Below are 17,663 nucleotides of genomic sequence, written 5' to 3' on the forward strand. Positions count from 1 at the left end.
TGAAACAGGGCTTTGCATCAAAAATTTTAAATGATAATATGGTTGAACCCAGAGCTCTGCACCCTCCAGGCTGATCATGCCATCTAGGAACCAGACTTGCCTTCTCAGAGGATTTCACCCCCACCCTCCCAACCTCCCTGGTCAGCATCTCCAAACCCTCTTCTGTCTTGAGAGGTCTTCGGAACTCTCCATTCAGTGGACCGGCTGCTGCTGTGAGCTCTGACAGCTCTGCGGCAAGGAGACGCCTCGAAGCCAGACACCTCAAAGCTGAGCCCAGCCAGGCCCTGATCCTCACAGAGATGGAGCATTGCAAAGGGATTTCTCAGGGCTCTGGATCCAGCAAGCTGCCCTGGTCTGTTTTTGTTCTGTATAGACAGCCCATTAAGACTCTCCATCTTCCCCATGGAGGGTGGGCAGTGACAGTGGTGGGGACAAGTAAACAACAAAAGCTGCCCATTGTGTTCTAGGTGATTCATGTGCACAGTATTGTTACTTCATCCTCACAAAATGTGTTAAGATGGTAAGAGTTTTATTTCCATTTTACAGATGAGAAAACTGAGACTCAGATGCCTATAGTAGCTAGCCTGAGGCCATTTAGTTCATAAGTGGTGGGGTTGGGATTTGAGCCAAGACCCTCTGAGTTTAGAATGATTATGCTATCTGGCATCCCTAATTATAATTTATTTTTGGTGCTTATTATTCCCCAGTTATTCATGACCTATAACAGTGCAATGAAGTTGTGTTACATCATTGGCCCAGTTTAGAGATGAAGAAATTAGACATGGAGAGGTGACTTGTCCAAAGTAACACAGTGAGGAAGAGTTGGGAGGGCAGGGTGAGGATTAAACAGTTGGTTTCGGGCCCGTTGTGCTCTCCTGTCTTCTAAAAGATGGGTACTGAGATAGCCTAGGAAGAATGCTTCCATTTCACTTGGCAAGTGGGGCAGAATAAGGGCCCCCAAAGATGTTCACACCCTAATTTCTAGAAGTGGTGAATATGTTACCTCACATGGCATATGGCACTTTTACAGATGTGATTAGGCTAAGGGTCTTGAGATGGACAGATTACTCCGAGTTATCTGGGTGGGCCCAATGTGATCACATGATTCCTTGTAAGGGAAAAAGGAGGCAGGAGGGTCAGACAGGAGAGGTGATGATAGCGTGTAGGACTGGGGGAAGTGGGGTGAAGATGCTGGGATGCTGGCCACAAGGATGGAGGAAGGAGCTGCGAGGCAAGGAGTGTGGGCACCTCTAGAAGCTGGAAAAGGCAAGGGAAGGGATTCTCCCGGAGAGCCTCCAGGAAGAACACAGCCCTGCCGATGCCTTGATTTTAGGATTTCTGACCTCCAGACCCGTAAGTTACTAAGTCTGTGTGGTTTTAAGCCACTAAGTTTGTTGTTATTTGTTACTGCAGCAAGAGGAAACCAATACTGCAGGTTTGGTAGAGGACCCAGCCATGACAAGCCCACAGCCAGACAGCCTTAGGAATCAAGACCGAGCTTCCTCTTGGCCAGAGCACCCAATGCTTCAACCATACCACAGCCTGCTCTGAACAGTACAGTGTGTGTGCACGTGTGTGTGTGCATGCACATACCTGCACACATGTGCACACAGAAAGAGGCTCTACAAGAGAAAGGACTCGTGTGTAAAGCTTTAGCCCCACCACCAGGCTGTCACTGGATGGCATGTCCAGGGTATGCCATGCTTTACTCACCCCCTCCTTCTCTTCTAAGAGCCTTGAGGGAAACGCCATCATCAGGAACACAAAAGGGAAGAGATGTCACAGGACAGCTTTCCAGGAGCACAACTCATCACAAGAGATCAAAAATAGAACAAGAAGGGAGCAGAGAGAATGGAGAGCAAGAGAAAAAGAGCAAAAAAGAGAGAGATTTCCAGAGAATTGCCTGAGATTGGCCTATGTGCCCTGACAGAACCCTTCCCACCAGGAAAGGAGCAAGCCCATTAGCCCCCTTAGGAGAAAATAGGATAATTGCAAAGAAGACTCTGCAGGATTTGGCAAGTCAAGCTTTGAACTAAGTCAACAAGTATTATTTATTAATCAGGCAAAGCAGTTATCAGGCAAGGTACTGCTAGGGGAAAAGAATTTAGACTTGCCTTCTGGTGCTCTGACCTTGATTCTTGGCTCCCCCACTCACCAGCTGTGTGACCTGGGGTGTGTCACTTACATACTGTGAGCTTCAGTTTACCCAGCTGTAAAATGGGACCACAACACCTCCCCACCTACCTACCAATGTGGCCTGGACATTCCGTTGAGCTAATGGATGTGAACCAGGGTCCTATACTCTAAATATCAAATAGCAGCTATTTATTAAACACCTATTGTGTGCTGGGGGCTTAACTAGATGCCTTTATTCCTCGAGGAGCCTAGTTAAGTATCAGCCCCAAATCACCACAGGTGCTACAGGAAGGAGCCTTGGCAGAGATAGTCTAATGAAATGGCTAAAAGGCCAGGCTTTAGGGCAAGGCTGCCTAGGTGCCAGTCCAGTTCTGCCACATACAAATGGTGAGGCCTGGAGGAAGTTACTAAACTTCTCTGTGCCTCAGTGTCTCCATCTGTAAAGTGGGAGATAATAACAGTACCTCTTCATGTGGCTCTCATTGAGATCACATTAGGCAGTATACATGGAAGCACTTAGAACAGTGGCTGGCACATAGAAAGCCCTATGTGCATTATCTTTATTTATAATCGTTGCTATCATGATATTATTATTATTATTGGAGAGGTGTTTTCCAAAGGGTGATATGTGTTGTGCTAAGATGATGTCAGGTGGTCTATGAATACATATTTTTTAAGGTTTATATATTACTTGTTTATATTAAAGTGCATTCAAATACATTATATTTCCATTCCCAGGAATGACATGGTTTTCTTCTATGCAAATATACCTGCATTGCTATAATGTAGGGCAAAAATCAGTTTGATTTTCTCATTTATTTCTGGCTCCTCAGTAGCATTATCTGCCCTGAAATCAGCCCTCTAGGTGTGCTGGATTCACGCAACCCCACATCCCTTAGCAACGGCATCTCTCAGGGGGCGGATCCCCAGTTATTCCAGTAAATCCAGAAGCACAATCTTATGCCAAGAAAATCAAGGAAGCATGCAGGATTTCCCCTCTCCTAGGTCCCCTCCAAAATCTACTTCTGGTCTAGGATAAATACTAACAGTTACACAAAGACATGTGAAGATACATGTATGTCCCTCTTCTGAGCTCTTACAATATGGCCTAACCCTCTCCCTGGGTCCAGCCTGCGGTATAGCCGGTTCTGCCACCAGACTGGATGTTCTAGGAACACAGCTCAGTCTTGTGTACTTCTGGATTTTCAGGGGCCCAACAAATCAGATGTTTGGTCAATGCTGGATATGTGAATTATTTTTAGAAGCTTTGATGCTTGTATCTTTTATATTATAATCTCTGGAAGGGGACACCTGACCACCCAAGATGATAGGCTTAGTCATCTTAAAGGGGATAGGCCTGAGGCTCATGGGATCCCGCCAGGAGCTCCATGTCACCCAGATGCTGCAATCTTTGAACAATTTTAGGAAGACCGGTCCAGATCATCATCCCAGATGATCGACGCCAGAATTCCTGGCCACAGGGAAGCTGAGCAAGCTGAGAGGGGGCAGGAAACCTGCCTGAGGAGTGTGGTGGGAGCTGGATGAATTTGGACAAGTGGAGAGAAAAGGGTTGAGAGAGGAAAAGCAGCTTGAGAATGAAGCTCAGATGTCCTGACACCTGCCGAGCAGTAAGGGCAGAGGGGCCGACTTTGACTGGAAGTATCGCCATTTTCTAAAGGAGCTTTCCGCTCTGATGGAAAGGAATGAATCCACAATAGAGGGATCCCAGGCACTGTGACTGCAGGTGGGGTGGTCAGGAGAGGAGAGCTGGTTCCTGGTAGGCCTTTCAAAGTTGCCTCCAAGAAGACCCTCTCAAACCTCCTGTTGGCTTCTCCCTGGAAATGAATAAACCAGATTCCTTAATTCTGCTGGGGACGGATACCTGTCAACCACTCTCAATCATTAACTAGTGTTGGAGAGAGGACAGAGGGAAAGCTGGCTCCTCATACCCTGGTTTAGATACTCACCAAGCACCCAGGAGAATGACTGGGAGGGAGTCAGCTTCAAGTCTTCCATGCACTGACTGTGTGACCCTAGGCAAGTCACTTCACTTCTATGAGCCTTAGCAATCTCATTTATGAAATGGGGATAATGTTAATACCCACATCACTAGTTTGCGGGGATGATTCAGTGAGATAAAATATGTAAAGGGCTTGGTAGATCTGTAAAGTGCCTGGCACATGGTAAGTGCTCAACACATTAGTTATTATTATTATTATTCAGTTTTTTACCATTACCCTCTTCCAGATGCTGGGAACACTGAAATGAGTAAGACTCCAGCCTTCAAGCTGCAGGCCAACAGGAGAGACAGAAGCACTATAAAAGACAAGCACTATAAAAGAGCCATGAGAAGTCTACTATAGACAGGACGCTGATTTCTGTTATGTGTGTGGGATGGGGAGAGATTGCACAAGATTACCGCATGGGAAACCAGGGATGCAGGAGGTGGCAGGGGGCAGGCCACACGTCAGCCTCTCAGGACCCTGAGCATCGCTCCATCCCGACTCCCATACTTGCTCCACCATCTAGGAAGAATCCTTCCTCCAAGGAGATTTCTCGACATCACACTTATATAATCTTAACATGACATGACAGATAAGCAGCAGGCTTGAAAAAGGGAGAGGCCAGCTCTCTCCCCAAGTCCTGTTTGGCCAAGCAGGCAAGACAGAGAAAGGTACTGAGGAAATAGCAAGTGGCCATCCTCCAGGCAGCAGACCAGCAGTCAGATTAGCCAGTAGGTGGCAAGGTGAACCGGCCCAGCCTTCCTAGAGGGCGATCCTGCACTCTGTGTCCCAAGCCTCACAAATTACATACACCTACCACTGACCTGAGACACTCTCTCCAAGAATTTCACCTAAGGAAATAATTAGATGTATGTACAAAGATTATTATCATGGCATTGCTCATAATAATGACAAATTGGAAACCACCGAAATGTCCAACAATAGGATCATATAAATCATGACATATTCCATACCAGAAAAGGTGAAGCAGCACCACACAATGATAGCCTTGGTGTAACCCTGAAAAGGTATAATCTCCTTATTAAAAACCCCCACAAAATGGCACATACAGATTGATCCCATTAATAAATATGGTCCCTAGGAAGAGAGAAATGCTGGAAAGGCCTTTCTACATGTACTTTCTATTCTTCCTTCAAGGCCCTGGACAGTCATTCATTTATTCATTGAACAAGCATATGCTGAGGACTGGCTTATGTGCCAGATACTAGGGATATAGAAGGATGTAAAAGTGATACCATCTCTGCTTTTGCCAAGCTTAGAAACTCAAAGATCACTTCCTTCAGGGAGACCTTTCTGATTACAACAGTCCGGACTGAAGTTCCTCTTCTCGGATCCCTGATGGTCCCCACCACTGTTGCCCAGAATTTATGAAGGATGGTAATAGCAACTTTCCAAGACCTCAGCTAAGCAACCCTAGAAAGTAAATTCGAGGATTGATCTCCACTTCTTGGATGAGAAGACTGAGGCTCAGAGAGAATAAAATATTTGTTCAAACTCACACATTAGCAAGTTACCAAGCAGGGACTCAGTCTGCATCTGCCTGACATCAGAGTCCATGTTCCTAAGCACTGTGTTTGTCGAACAAACACTGAAGAGCCTCCCTGGGCAGCAGATCACCAGTCTGCTTTCCCAGAAGCCTTTTCCACCTCCTCCCGACATGGCTGGACCCTGCTTTCCTGCCTCCATTGCACTTATTTCAGCCTCCGTAACAGCCTGTCTCCTTCCACTGTGACCCCCAGTGTGGGAGAAGGATATAGCTGGTCACCCTAAATTAGTTATCATAAATGGAATATGTCAATAGTGAATGGGATTCTGTAAGGAGCCGCTAGTCTTCCAAATGCTGCTCTCTTTGAACAAGTTTAGAAAGACCTGGATTAGATCATCATCTTAGAAGATCAATGCCAGAGTTGCTGGCTACATCCAGATATCAGTTAATTGAGGACAAGGGGCCACATCTGTCTTATGTACCTACTTAGTGTCTGGCAAAGAAAATTTGCCATAAATATTTGATGAATGAGTGAATGAATGAATGACTAAAGGGGCACCATTTTTGTAGGCATTTATTTCCTGGATAAAATGTTCTTCCTCTAGGCTGAATGCTTATAGTTCACTGGGTCTTCTACCATCATCACCACACTTGGGAAACTGCAAAGAAATTGAGCAAAAAGCAATTCAGGACACCCATTCCCGCAGAGCCCCTTTCATGGACCTGGACTACACGGAAGAGGAGGCTTGGAGAATAGATGGGGAGTGACAGTTTCGGGGAAGGTCAGCTGTAAATCTGCTGCCCCAGAGCTGATGCTTCTAAAGCTGCTGCCACATGGCACATTCCTGCTCACTCAGATGGCAAACCCAGAAACCTTGTGCCAGCCCTTTCTAGCACAGGAAGTGAAGAGAGAGAAAGCCCCAGGGGATGCAAGTCTGGCTACATTTGAAAATGCCTACCGGCTTTTCAGGGGAACCAGATAAGTTCCAGAGGGTACTTTTCAGATGAATTTATATGTCAATCTCAAGTCAACCTTGAGAATCAAAGTACAAAATCCTTTCTCTTCATTGGCCTACCCTGATAGTCCCATAATTCACTGCAGCTAAAGGGAACAGAGGTTCTGAGTCTCTCTATCCTCCCCTGTAAAATGGGAGTAAGGGTTAGTTAGCTACCCTCCTAGATGCTTATGAGGATCAAAGGAGATTGAAGCACAGGAAAGGAACCAACCTAGAGCTTAGAAAACAGTAACATTCAGCAAATGCCTGCTGGGTGTGAAGGTAGTAAAAATCACCATTAAAATGCCAATGTTATCTGGAAGAAATACCCTATTCCCATCCAGTAAGATTATATTTATCAGCCTAAACCCTCTCAAGAGATTTGAAAGAATGGGTGCAGGACAGGTAAGTTTGGAAAGAAGAAGAAAAAACTAGGTGTTATGAAGTGTTTTCTCAGAGGTTGGGCCAAGGGCCCAAGGCGAGAGATAGTATGATGGTGCTGGATACAGCTGGATACAGGGAAGGGAGACGAGATGGTGCAGATGAGGAAGGAGAAAAGTAACATTTGAAAGAGAAGTTTTGTGAATTTCACTGGAGACCTCAGAGGATGGTAGGGAAACACGAGATGTGGCATCAGAAGACATGGGCCATCATCAGTGATATTTGGTGGCAAGAAACTGGAACCATTCAGAGACGGACCTCATGGGGTCCAGTGACCAGCCTCCCAGCCACCATCAAGACTCGGCTGGACAGCTGTGATTGCCTCCACTGCACGATGTACCTCTTACAGAGCTTTCTCTGCACACAGCCAAAGGTGTAGCCTCAAAATCAAACGAGGACATGTCATCCTTCTCTTGAAACCCCCTCTGATATCTCCCCACTGCACTTTTAAAAAACTACCTTTCACCTGGCCTACAGCCCTTCATCACCTGGCTCCCCTCCTACCCCATGCCTCTCTGTCTTCATCTCCCCTTTCTCACTATGCTCAGCCTTAGGTCTTTGTTCTGTTTATCAAACATTCAAGCTTCTTCCCACCTCAGGGCCTTTGCACCAGTCATTCCTCTTCCTGGACTGTACTTCCTCCTGTTCTTGGCACAGTGGGGTTCTTCCTTGTCATTCAGGTCCCAGCTTAAGTCATTTCCTTAGAGAGGCCTTCTCTGATCACCTCCATCTCATTGCCTATTTTAGTTTTCTGCATAACACTTATCACCAGCTAATGGTTTACTGTTAATTTAGATGAATAGATAGATAGATGATAGAAAGATAGATGATAGATGGATTGATGGATAGATAGATAGATAGATAGATAGATAGATAGATAGATAGATAGATAGATAGATAGATGATAGATAGACATAGATAGGTAGACAGACAGATAGACAATATAAATAGATGGAAGGAAGGAAGGAAGGAAGGCAGGAAGGAAGGAAGGAAGGGAGAAATAGATAGATGATGATAGATAGAGTCTATTCCTCTTATTACAACAAAAGTTCCATGAGTCAGACACTTAATAGTCTGTCACAGCTATATTCCCAGAACCTAGAATAGTATCTAATATATATAATAGGTGGATGGGTGTGTGGATGGATGGACAGATGTATCCAAGGATAAGTTGTGCAATTTAGCCAGACCTTATATGATTTGGAAGAGGTACAGCAAAGCCAAATTCTTTCCCTATCTTTGAGTGGCCCCAGGGTATTTCTTTGCTTTGCTTCTCTGTCTCTTGTCTGTCACTTTCTTTTTAAATAACCTTTTTATTTTGCAATGATTTCCATTTTACAGAAAAGCTGAGCCCCCGTATTCCCTTCACTCATCTTCCCCTAACGTTAACATCTTACATTACCATAATACATTTGTCAAAACTGAGAAATTAACATGGGTACAATACTATTAACTGACTTCACTTGGATTTCACTAATGTCTTTTTTTGGTTGTTTGAGACTCTGACATTGCATTTAGTCATCAAGTCTCCTAATTGTCTCCCATCTGAGACAGTTTCTCAGTCTTTCTTTGTTTTATGACCTTGACACTTTTGAAGAGTACTGATCAGGTATTTTGTAGAATGTCCTGCAATTTGGGCTTGTCTGATGATTCTCATGATTAGACTGGAGGTATGGAGTTTGGGGAAGAATCCCACAAAGGTCAAGAATCTCATCACATCAGGGGGTATGCGATATCACCATGACTACATCTCTTCTTCAGCCACTTTCCTTGGACTTGCATATGGCCCTGGCCTTCTTGGCCCTGCATTTCTATGCCTCTGCCATCTGCCCACAGACTCTGCAGCTTTGGGTTTCTCCCATCAGCCGTGTTTCTGGGGATGGGCGGGGGACAGGGGCAGGGTCACACAGCAGGAACAGAGAAGAGAACCAGAGGGCTGGCAGGTCCTTCCAGGAGGCTGTGCCTGTTTCCTAGGACTGCCATAATGAATTACCACCGACTGGGTGGCTAAAACAGACGTATTCCCTCATAGTCTGGAGGCTACAAGTCCAAAATCAATGTGCTGACAGTGCCACGCTCTCTTGAAGGCTGTGGGGAGGAGTCTGTTCCATGCCTCGCTCCTCCTTCTGGTGTGGCCGATGATCCGTGGCTTTCCCGGGCTTGTGGCTGCATCACACTCTGATCTCGGCCTCCATCATCACGTGGGCTTCCTCCTTCTGTCTCTTCTGTCTGTATCTTCATCTCTTTTTACAAGGACACAAGTTATATTGGATTTAGGGCCCACCTTAATCTGGTATGACCTCACCTTAAACCTAACTAACTATATTTACTAAGACCCCATCTCTAAAGAAGCTTCCATTCTGAGGTTCTGAGTGGAAGTGAGTTTGACGGGATGCTATTATTCAACCTAATGCAGAGGGAGTAGGAGAAGCAGGGAGGCCCTGGTCAGGACCTGAGTCCCAGCTCTTCACTGTCTAAAGGAGCAGCCTTGAACAAATCATTACCTCTCCTGCCTCACATTCCCCATCTGTAAAATGGGACAAGGTGATGATATTACTATATCACAGGGATCAACTAAGCTAAAAGCTATTACAGCACCTTTCAATCTATAATATACTTTATAAATATGAATATTATTAGTGGCAGCCAAGAGAATGTGCCTTATAGACCTCCAGCTACATGAAGCTTAACCGAATGAGGGCCCCAGCTACTGTGCTCTCAAATCCATTGGTGCAAATGAGGCCATGCTTCCATGGGCTGCTCCCAGGACATAACTGAGAGCAACAGGGATACAAAACCAGGCCTGAGCCAGGGAGACACAGGGGCCCTCGGACAGAGACTGGCTGGAGGACTCCTGACATGGTGCCAAAACTTGCCTGGACTGCACGGGACTCCAGGATGCTCCCAGCCCAACCTTCCTTCCCTTTCCCCGTCACTCAGGGTATGCTGGCCCTCCAAACCTTCCGGGTTCCTGCTTACTTTCTCCAACAGGTGTTTCCCCTAATTAAATCTTTGCACATTTAATCTCTTCTTGGTATCTGCTTCCTGGATGACTTGGACTAGCACATTATCCCAGAAATCACCTGTTACCTTTGCCTGATCAGCACACATTTCCCTGCTCCTGATTGCCCTTCAAGTAAATCCCTCCCTCCCCCTGCCCCATAGTCGGTCCATGAGAGCTGATGCTGATGCCTCCCCCTACTCTACGGGCTGGCACACACCCAGGCGTGACCAGTCCATCTACTAGATTGGCCAAAATGGCCAAATTTGGTACAGAGAAGGGCACGTGACCTGCTACAAACCAATGAGTACCCTATCTCACACTTTGCTGGTGACCTTAGGAAGGAGGTATACATTTTACATAGGAGTCGCTAAGCTGGTAGACTATAAGCCTGGAGCTGCTGAGGAGTATCTTTACCACCCCCAGCCCCCAACGAAGCCTGTGACTGAAATTTTTGCAAAAGAAGAGAGAGCAATGTGAGAAACGGATTGCTGATGTCATTATTAGAGCACCTGGATCCGGCCATGGGTGAAGCTCCTACAACTTGTCTGTAATGTAAAGCAATAAACTCCCCCCACCCCACCCCACCCCACCTTTTTTTTTTTATCCTATTTGAGTTGAGTGTTCCAACTAAAAAAATTAAATGTATAATTTTCCTGACACCATTCTTCAAAATGAGGGCCAGGAGATGAGATTGTGGCTTCTCGAGAGAACTACAAAGTCAAGTATCAAGGATGGACAAAATGGATTCCTTTAATTCTATGTGTGAGCTACTTTCACAGTGTCAGGGGGATTAAAGAGAAGAAAGCAACAACCAAAGAAGCATCAGTGGAGCCAGTTTGGCTCTAGGCTGCTTTTTAAAGAAAGCCTCTCCACAATTAGGATTTCCAAATATAATCCCTCCCTCATCCGACAGAACTCAGTACCTAGACAGCTACTTCTAAAAATAAAAGAAAGAAAATCTGTCTGTTTTCTGATGAATCACAAACACATTTCATCTCTGGCTCTTCTTTGGTTTGGGGATGGAACTCAAAAGAAGGTGTTTCCCTTCCTTTAAAAAATTAAAATTCATGGGGATTTCTATCAGTAAATTCTTTCTGCTCTTGTCTCTACGCATAGATTCTGCAAATGCTGGTGCCTCTCATTTGGAAGGAGGCTTATGTTAGGCTCATAATATCAACCAGTGTTGTGGTTTATACTACATGGTGAAAAGTATCTTGGCCGTTCTTTGCTTGGCAATAGACAAGAGCCCCAGTAAAGCTAAGACTCAATGATCCTTTTTCTCTTAGCTCAACGTAAGAGCACCCAGCCTGAAAGAGCTTCCAGCCTGCAGTGGCTGAGTAAGCAGGACTACAGAAATATAGCAAAATTGCAGCCTATGAGGCATTTCTAACTGGAGGCTGAATCTCATTTCTTTGGAAATATAAATAAGTAATAATCCATTAATGTTTAGCTGCTGGCATCATTAATTAACATGAGGAGACCAAACTTCACTAGGCAATTAATTTCCCTTTCCTGAGTAAATGCAGATGGCAAAAACAAGGTTCGTCTTCTACCAAAGACCCCTCTGCCCCTGTTTTAGATGTGTCTCCATTCTTGGCATGACTTTGATGGCAAAAAGCAAAGGCACCTATGTGTTCTTTAAATAGATCTCTGCATTGGCTGCCTTGACAGCTAATGGCCAAAGGATGCTAACACACAGTGGCATCTGTGTTCACAAAATCAAGGAAGTTTTTCATCAACTGACTTGCTCCTTTATTAAGAGGAAAAGCAACCAGGCATGCAGGAGCAGAGCTAAGTAGGGGATTTGAACCTTTCAACTGCATTGAGCAGATGCCCGGGGGTGAGGAGGACTCAAATCAATAATAATAATAACAGTATTAATGGCCACAACAACACAGCTGTAATGGCTATTTGCTGAGCACCTCCTACAAACCTGGCTCAAAACCACCACTATATATGCATGAGTTCACTGAATTCTCACAATTAACTCTAAGAAGTAGGTGCTAATATTATCTCTGCATAAGAAGATGAGTGTGAGATTGGTTACAAAAATGCCCTAATTCTTCCTTCTCCTGCACCCACAGCCCTTGCAATGTGACATCATATTGCAATGTTGATTATGCAGCTCTGTCTGTCAAGAGATGGGAGTCAATTTCTCCACCTTTTGAGTTAGGCCTGTGTCTTGCTTTGACCAACAGAATGCTAAAATCCTGGACTTTAAGGGACCTTGCAACTTCTACTTCCGCTGTTGAATTCCTGCCCAATAATAAGTCCAAACTAGCTACTGGAAGGTGAGAGGTCACATGAGATAGAACTAAGCCCAGTCAGGGCTATCCTTGACCAGTAAGCTCCCAGAGACTCATAGCCTATAACCAAACCCTAAAAGCTTAGCCAAGCCCTGCCCAGATCAGCATTTCTCCCCAGGTAACCCATAGACTAGCGAGTAGTTATAAATGTATTGTTATGGGCCACTGGGGTTTTGTGGGTTCTTCTTATATAACTTTATTGTAGAAATAGATAACTGACACAATGAAGAAACTAAGTCACAGAGAGATTAAAGGGACTTCCTACCAAATTTCTTAGCACATAGTAGATAGTCAACAAATAAAGTTAAAAGAGGGAATGAATGAATAAATGACTTGGAAACCAAACCCAGGTCTAACACCACAGTCTAAGTGTTTGACAGTAGGCTAGACCACAATGTACATTTCTATCCTAAACTTGCTTGGGATAGAAAACCAGCCAGCACAGTACTCTACTCAATAAACGCTCTTTGGCTTCTTTTCTCTGCCACCCTTGATTCCCCCAACCCATTTAATTCAATCCCTGCTCTATTATAACATCCCTGGAGAAAAGGTGAAATGTAAGTAGTGCAAAAAGATGTGTTTGACATAATTATAATCCAGCCCTGGAAAAAGAAAGGTTTCAATTCAACCTTTCTATATTTTTATGTGTTAGGTATAGCTGAGTTCTGCTCATCCCCATCTTTGATCTCTATCTTTTAACTTAAACTTTTAAGTTTAGATCCTTTATATTTATTATGATTACTGATATTTGAATTCCACTCTACCATCTTATTTTGTACTTTCTGTTTACTCTGCTTTTTGCATGGTCCTCCTCTGCCTGTCCTGTCTTCTATTTCCCGCACTGCTAAACGCGTGCTTTCTTTCTATTCCTTCAGTGGTTATCTTCCATTTCTTAACATGCATATGTGCCTTAATCTAAAACTAATCATTTGCCTACCTTCCTATAAGACATTGTTTCAGAATAATTCAACTCTCCCCCCTCTTTATTGCTTACACATCTGCTTTCCTCTCCCGCAAACTAGTCACCCCTGTACCCCCAGGGCCTCACACAGCCCCTGACACACTGTACATACACAATAAATCGTACTGGATGAATGGATACTAATCATTTGCTTATTATGACACTTTAAACATATTCTTTGTTCTTTTTATAATGCTATATTCCTCAAAGGATTTTCACACTCACCAACCCAAACCTTGCAGGATAAGCAGTGGAGATGTACAATCAGGAGACAAGGCTGAGAAGTTCAGTGCCTTGGAAGATAACAGACCAGAGAGAGGAGGCTTCAGAGGGTGAACCCAGATCTCTGGACTCACAACCCCCATACTCTCAGACATCTCCAGGATATTGCAACTGGACAAGGTTAGTATTTTCTCTTTATAAGTATTTTATTCACATTTAATCATCATAACACTTCATATGCTAGTAACAGTCTGATGCCTGAGAGAGTTCTTGGTTCATTCCAAACTCTTTGCCCTTATTAAAAAATTTTAATCCAAAGTATCTGTTTATTCTACTTCTATCTCTATCTACACATATGTCTATATAGCTCTCTCTAGAGACAGAGACAGATAGATAGACAGAGAGATTTTTTCACAACGTGGCTGATTGCTTTGTCAGGACATGCTTTGTATACATCACCTTTGCATCCTTTGCCTCCCTGGTGCCGTTCTTTGCAAAGAACACTTGTTGCCTGGTTTTTCTTTCCAGCAGCCTCAGTCCTCCTCACCCCTGCCTCTCCCATTACTGGGACCTCATAGCGATGTGAGCAACAAAATTATTCTTCCCACCAACACCAGAAAGTGAAGGAAGATTCTGTGGAATGCTCAATCTCAACTTTAATTTAAGAACACAAACACACAAACTCTATCCTCCGTAAGTTTTAATCTTCTCTTTGTGGAATTAAAACATTTCAAAGTAGCAAATGAAAACTCCTTTAATCTCTCCATTCAGTTATGTTCCATCAGCCTATAGATTTCCTTTTTCAAAAAAGATGACAGTGCTGAAAGTGAGAAAAAATAAATAAGCTCAATTTGTACTTGCAATCAGAATTTCAAAGCTGGGGTCAGGCCACATAACGGAAAGAAGAAGATCTTTTTCGTACCAGGGAACCAATTCCACTGTCATTACATTTTACTTCTTGCTTCTGCAAAGCCCCGTCCCTCAACAAAAGGTCTTATCCTCTCATTTAAATTTCTGTGCAAGCCTAAGAGAACACTGTCCCCAGTGACAATACTAATAAGAGCTAATAATCATTGAGCACTTACGTGCTGGTCTATGTACTTGACATTGTATATAACACATTCAGTGCCCACACAACTCTAGGTAGTGGGCGCTATGATTAGCCCTGGTTTACAGATGAGGAAACTGAGGCACAGAGATGGGGCACACCTAGGGGGTGGAAGAGGCAGGACTGAAGTTCAGGGACTCTGGCTCTGGTACCCATGCTCTTAACATCTCTACTCCATGGCCTCCCAAGGCCAGACCACCACTGTCCCCTGAGATAAGCCACTGTCCCTGGTCTTCTTGTGTCTCTCCTCCTCATCTGCCCTGCTCTGTGTGGACGGAGCATCATGGAGGCTGGCCTGATAGACTGCACCACTGGTCAACCTTGTCCTTTGGGTTCAGCCAATGGGAGGCCCTGCCAGAAGATTAGAGGATGGGAAGAAAGAGGTTGGGGTATTTATTCCCATGTCCCCTTGCTGTGGAGTCACCATGGGTTGTCCAAGGCCCTCGGCCAAATGCCACACAACCCCTGTCAAGTGGCCCTCTCCACAACTTTCTCTCTTGAGGCTCAGGTGACTTTCCCCTCCCCCTCTCCCCTTCATACTTGGAGGTGGTAACATTCTCCTGCGGCTTCAAGTCCCCAGGTTGCTGCATAATCCTTGGCAGGTTTCCTAAACCCTGCCTACATCTTTGTCAATAGTCTTTCCATGCAGATTTCCTGGTCTGCATGCCACTGTTCCTGCAGCCCCATGGCTGGTTCGCCCGCCTAGGACAATACATCAGCACTTCCTCAGACTATCACTTCACAGACAGCAAGAGCCTCAGGCACCAAAGGGAGAAGGATTACTTAGTACCCTTAGGAAATGGTCACTGGTCCATCAGTACCTCTCCTGATACTAAGTGAGAACATCTATAAATCATTCTTTCTAGAACTATCTATGGAGCGCCTTCTCAATATTAGACACTACATTGGGGATCCACCTATGGCTGGGACCTCTGGGGTCCCTGCCCTTATGGAGGGAGCATAAACATCAGAGGGAGACTCAGGTCATATATGAAATGCAGGAGAACTAGAATAACATTGCAATTTCAGAGAGTGAAGATTCTGAGAAAGGAGGGACTTAAAGCAAAGGTGATCAAGACAAGTTGTTCAGGTACAGCGATTGCCATTGTTTCTGCCCCCCAAGCCCCGCCCCCAGCACCAGCAGCCAGGCTTTCCATCAGGGATGGCACCAGTCATAGGGGAACTCAGAAAAGTGGGGAAAGACATTTGCTTTATTGCAGTGAGTGGAAGGGTGCTCCTAGCATTTAGTGTCTGGGGCCAAGGATTCCTAATGACCTGAAGTGTACAGGGCAGTCCCTCACCATGAGGACTGGTCTGTCTTCAATGTAAACAGTTCCCACTTTGGGAAACAAAGTCATCAGCAATATCTCCTGGAGGCCCTCAGGGGAGAAGGCCATCTATACCAGCTCACATCTGACAGATGACATGGGACTGGGGAACAGAGGCGAGGGACTGAAGGGATTTGCATCAGAACATTTTTCTCAGAGGACAGGATGAGAGATGAAAAGGAAACGGGAAAGGCAAGAAAGGATGATTGATGGAATTTTCTTTTTTTCAATTTTAGAGTAGGTGTTGAAAGTAAGCAGGACCATTCTAGAAAGTAGCTGCCATCACTGTATAGCAATATTTTTTAGGCTCTTTAGACCAAGACCCACAGGAAGAGCTACACTTTCCATCACAGCCCAGTTCATATACACACATGTACATAGATATGTGACTGAAGCAAAAGTTTCACAAGACAATGCTCACCCTTACCATCCAGTCCTCTGATACATTCTATTCTATGCTTATTTATACCTGCTAAATTGACTTGGCAACTTACTGAATAGATGTCACTTCCTAGTTTGAAAAACACTGATGGAGACATAACTAGAAGAGTGTGTTTTAAAGATAAAAAATGGAAATACATTATGCTGATGAGCATGTGGGGAAATGACCACTCCCATATACTGTTAGAACAAGAATTAGTGCAATTCCATTAGAGGACCATTTGGCAGTTCTTATCAATATTTTAAAGGCATATGACTTTGACTCAGCAATTCCATTTCTGGGAATGTCTTACATTTATTCACATATGTGCCCAAATATGGAGGTAAAAGAATATTCAGTGCAGCATTGTTTATAGTGACATAAGATTAGAAACAATATAAATGCCCACTAAGAAGGCACTGGTAAAATAAATTATGAGACATCCTTATTATAGAATTCTAAGCAACCATGAAAATAAATGAGGCAAGTTTACACGAATTGAAATGGAACAAGGTCCAAGATGCATTATATAGTTGAAAAAGCAAGGGCAATATGCTGATAATTGTTAAGCTGAATGGTGAGAACAGAGGGATTTATCATACTATTCTCTCTACTTCTATATTTGAATCTTTCCATAGTTAAATTAAAAAGACAAGTGTCCATTCATGTTCAATATGCTACCACTTGTGTTTAAGGCAATCTGCTCTAGCAGACAAGAGGGTATAAAAGAGACTGGAAATAGTTTGTGTCTCTGGAAAAAGAACTAGAGAATAGATATGGGAGGGAAGATTTTAAACTTATATCATTTCGACCCTTTTAATTTGTAACCACATGTAGCTTTTAACTATGTGTGAATGTATAACTAAAAATAAGATAGAAATAGAATTGGGTTACCAACCTCAACAAGGATAAACACCATTCTATCTGAAATCAGAATCAAAATTATACCTGGAAAATAACAAACCAATTCATGAAAAAGAATGTGCTCCTAACTTTGACCCCCAACTCCCACCACACAACTATCTCTAGGGGTTTCCTAAGCAATTGAGTAAAGAGTGGAACTGTGTTCAATTATGTTTTTCTGTCAAATTGCTGTTTCTTTGAATTGACAAAGAACAAAGACTGGGCCACAGGAGACCTCAATTATACCCAGGTTATATTGGAAATGATTTAAAGTTTCATATGTTTAAGGAAACTAAGTTCACTTTAAGAATGACAGACTATAATACAA

This window comes from Manis pentadactyla, chromosome 14 (genome assembly GCF_030020395.1).
Source record: "Manis pentadactyla isolate mManPen7 chromosome 14, mManPen7.hap1, whole genome shotgun sequence".
NCBI lineage: Eukaryota > Metazoa > Chordata > Mammalia > Pholidota > Manidae > Manis > Manis pentadactyla.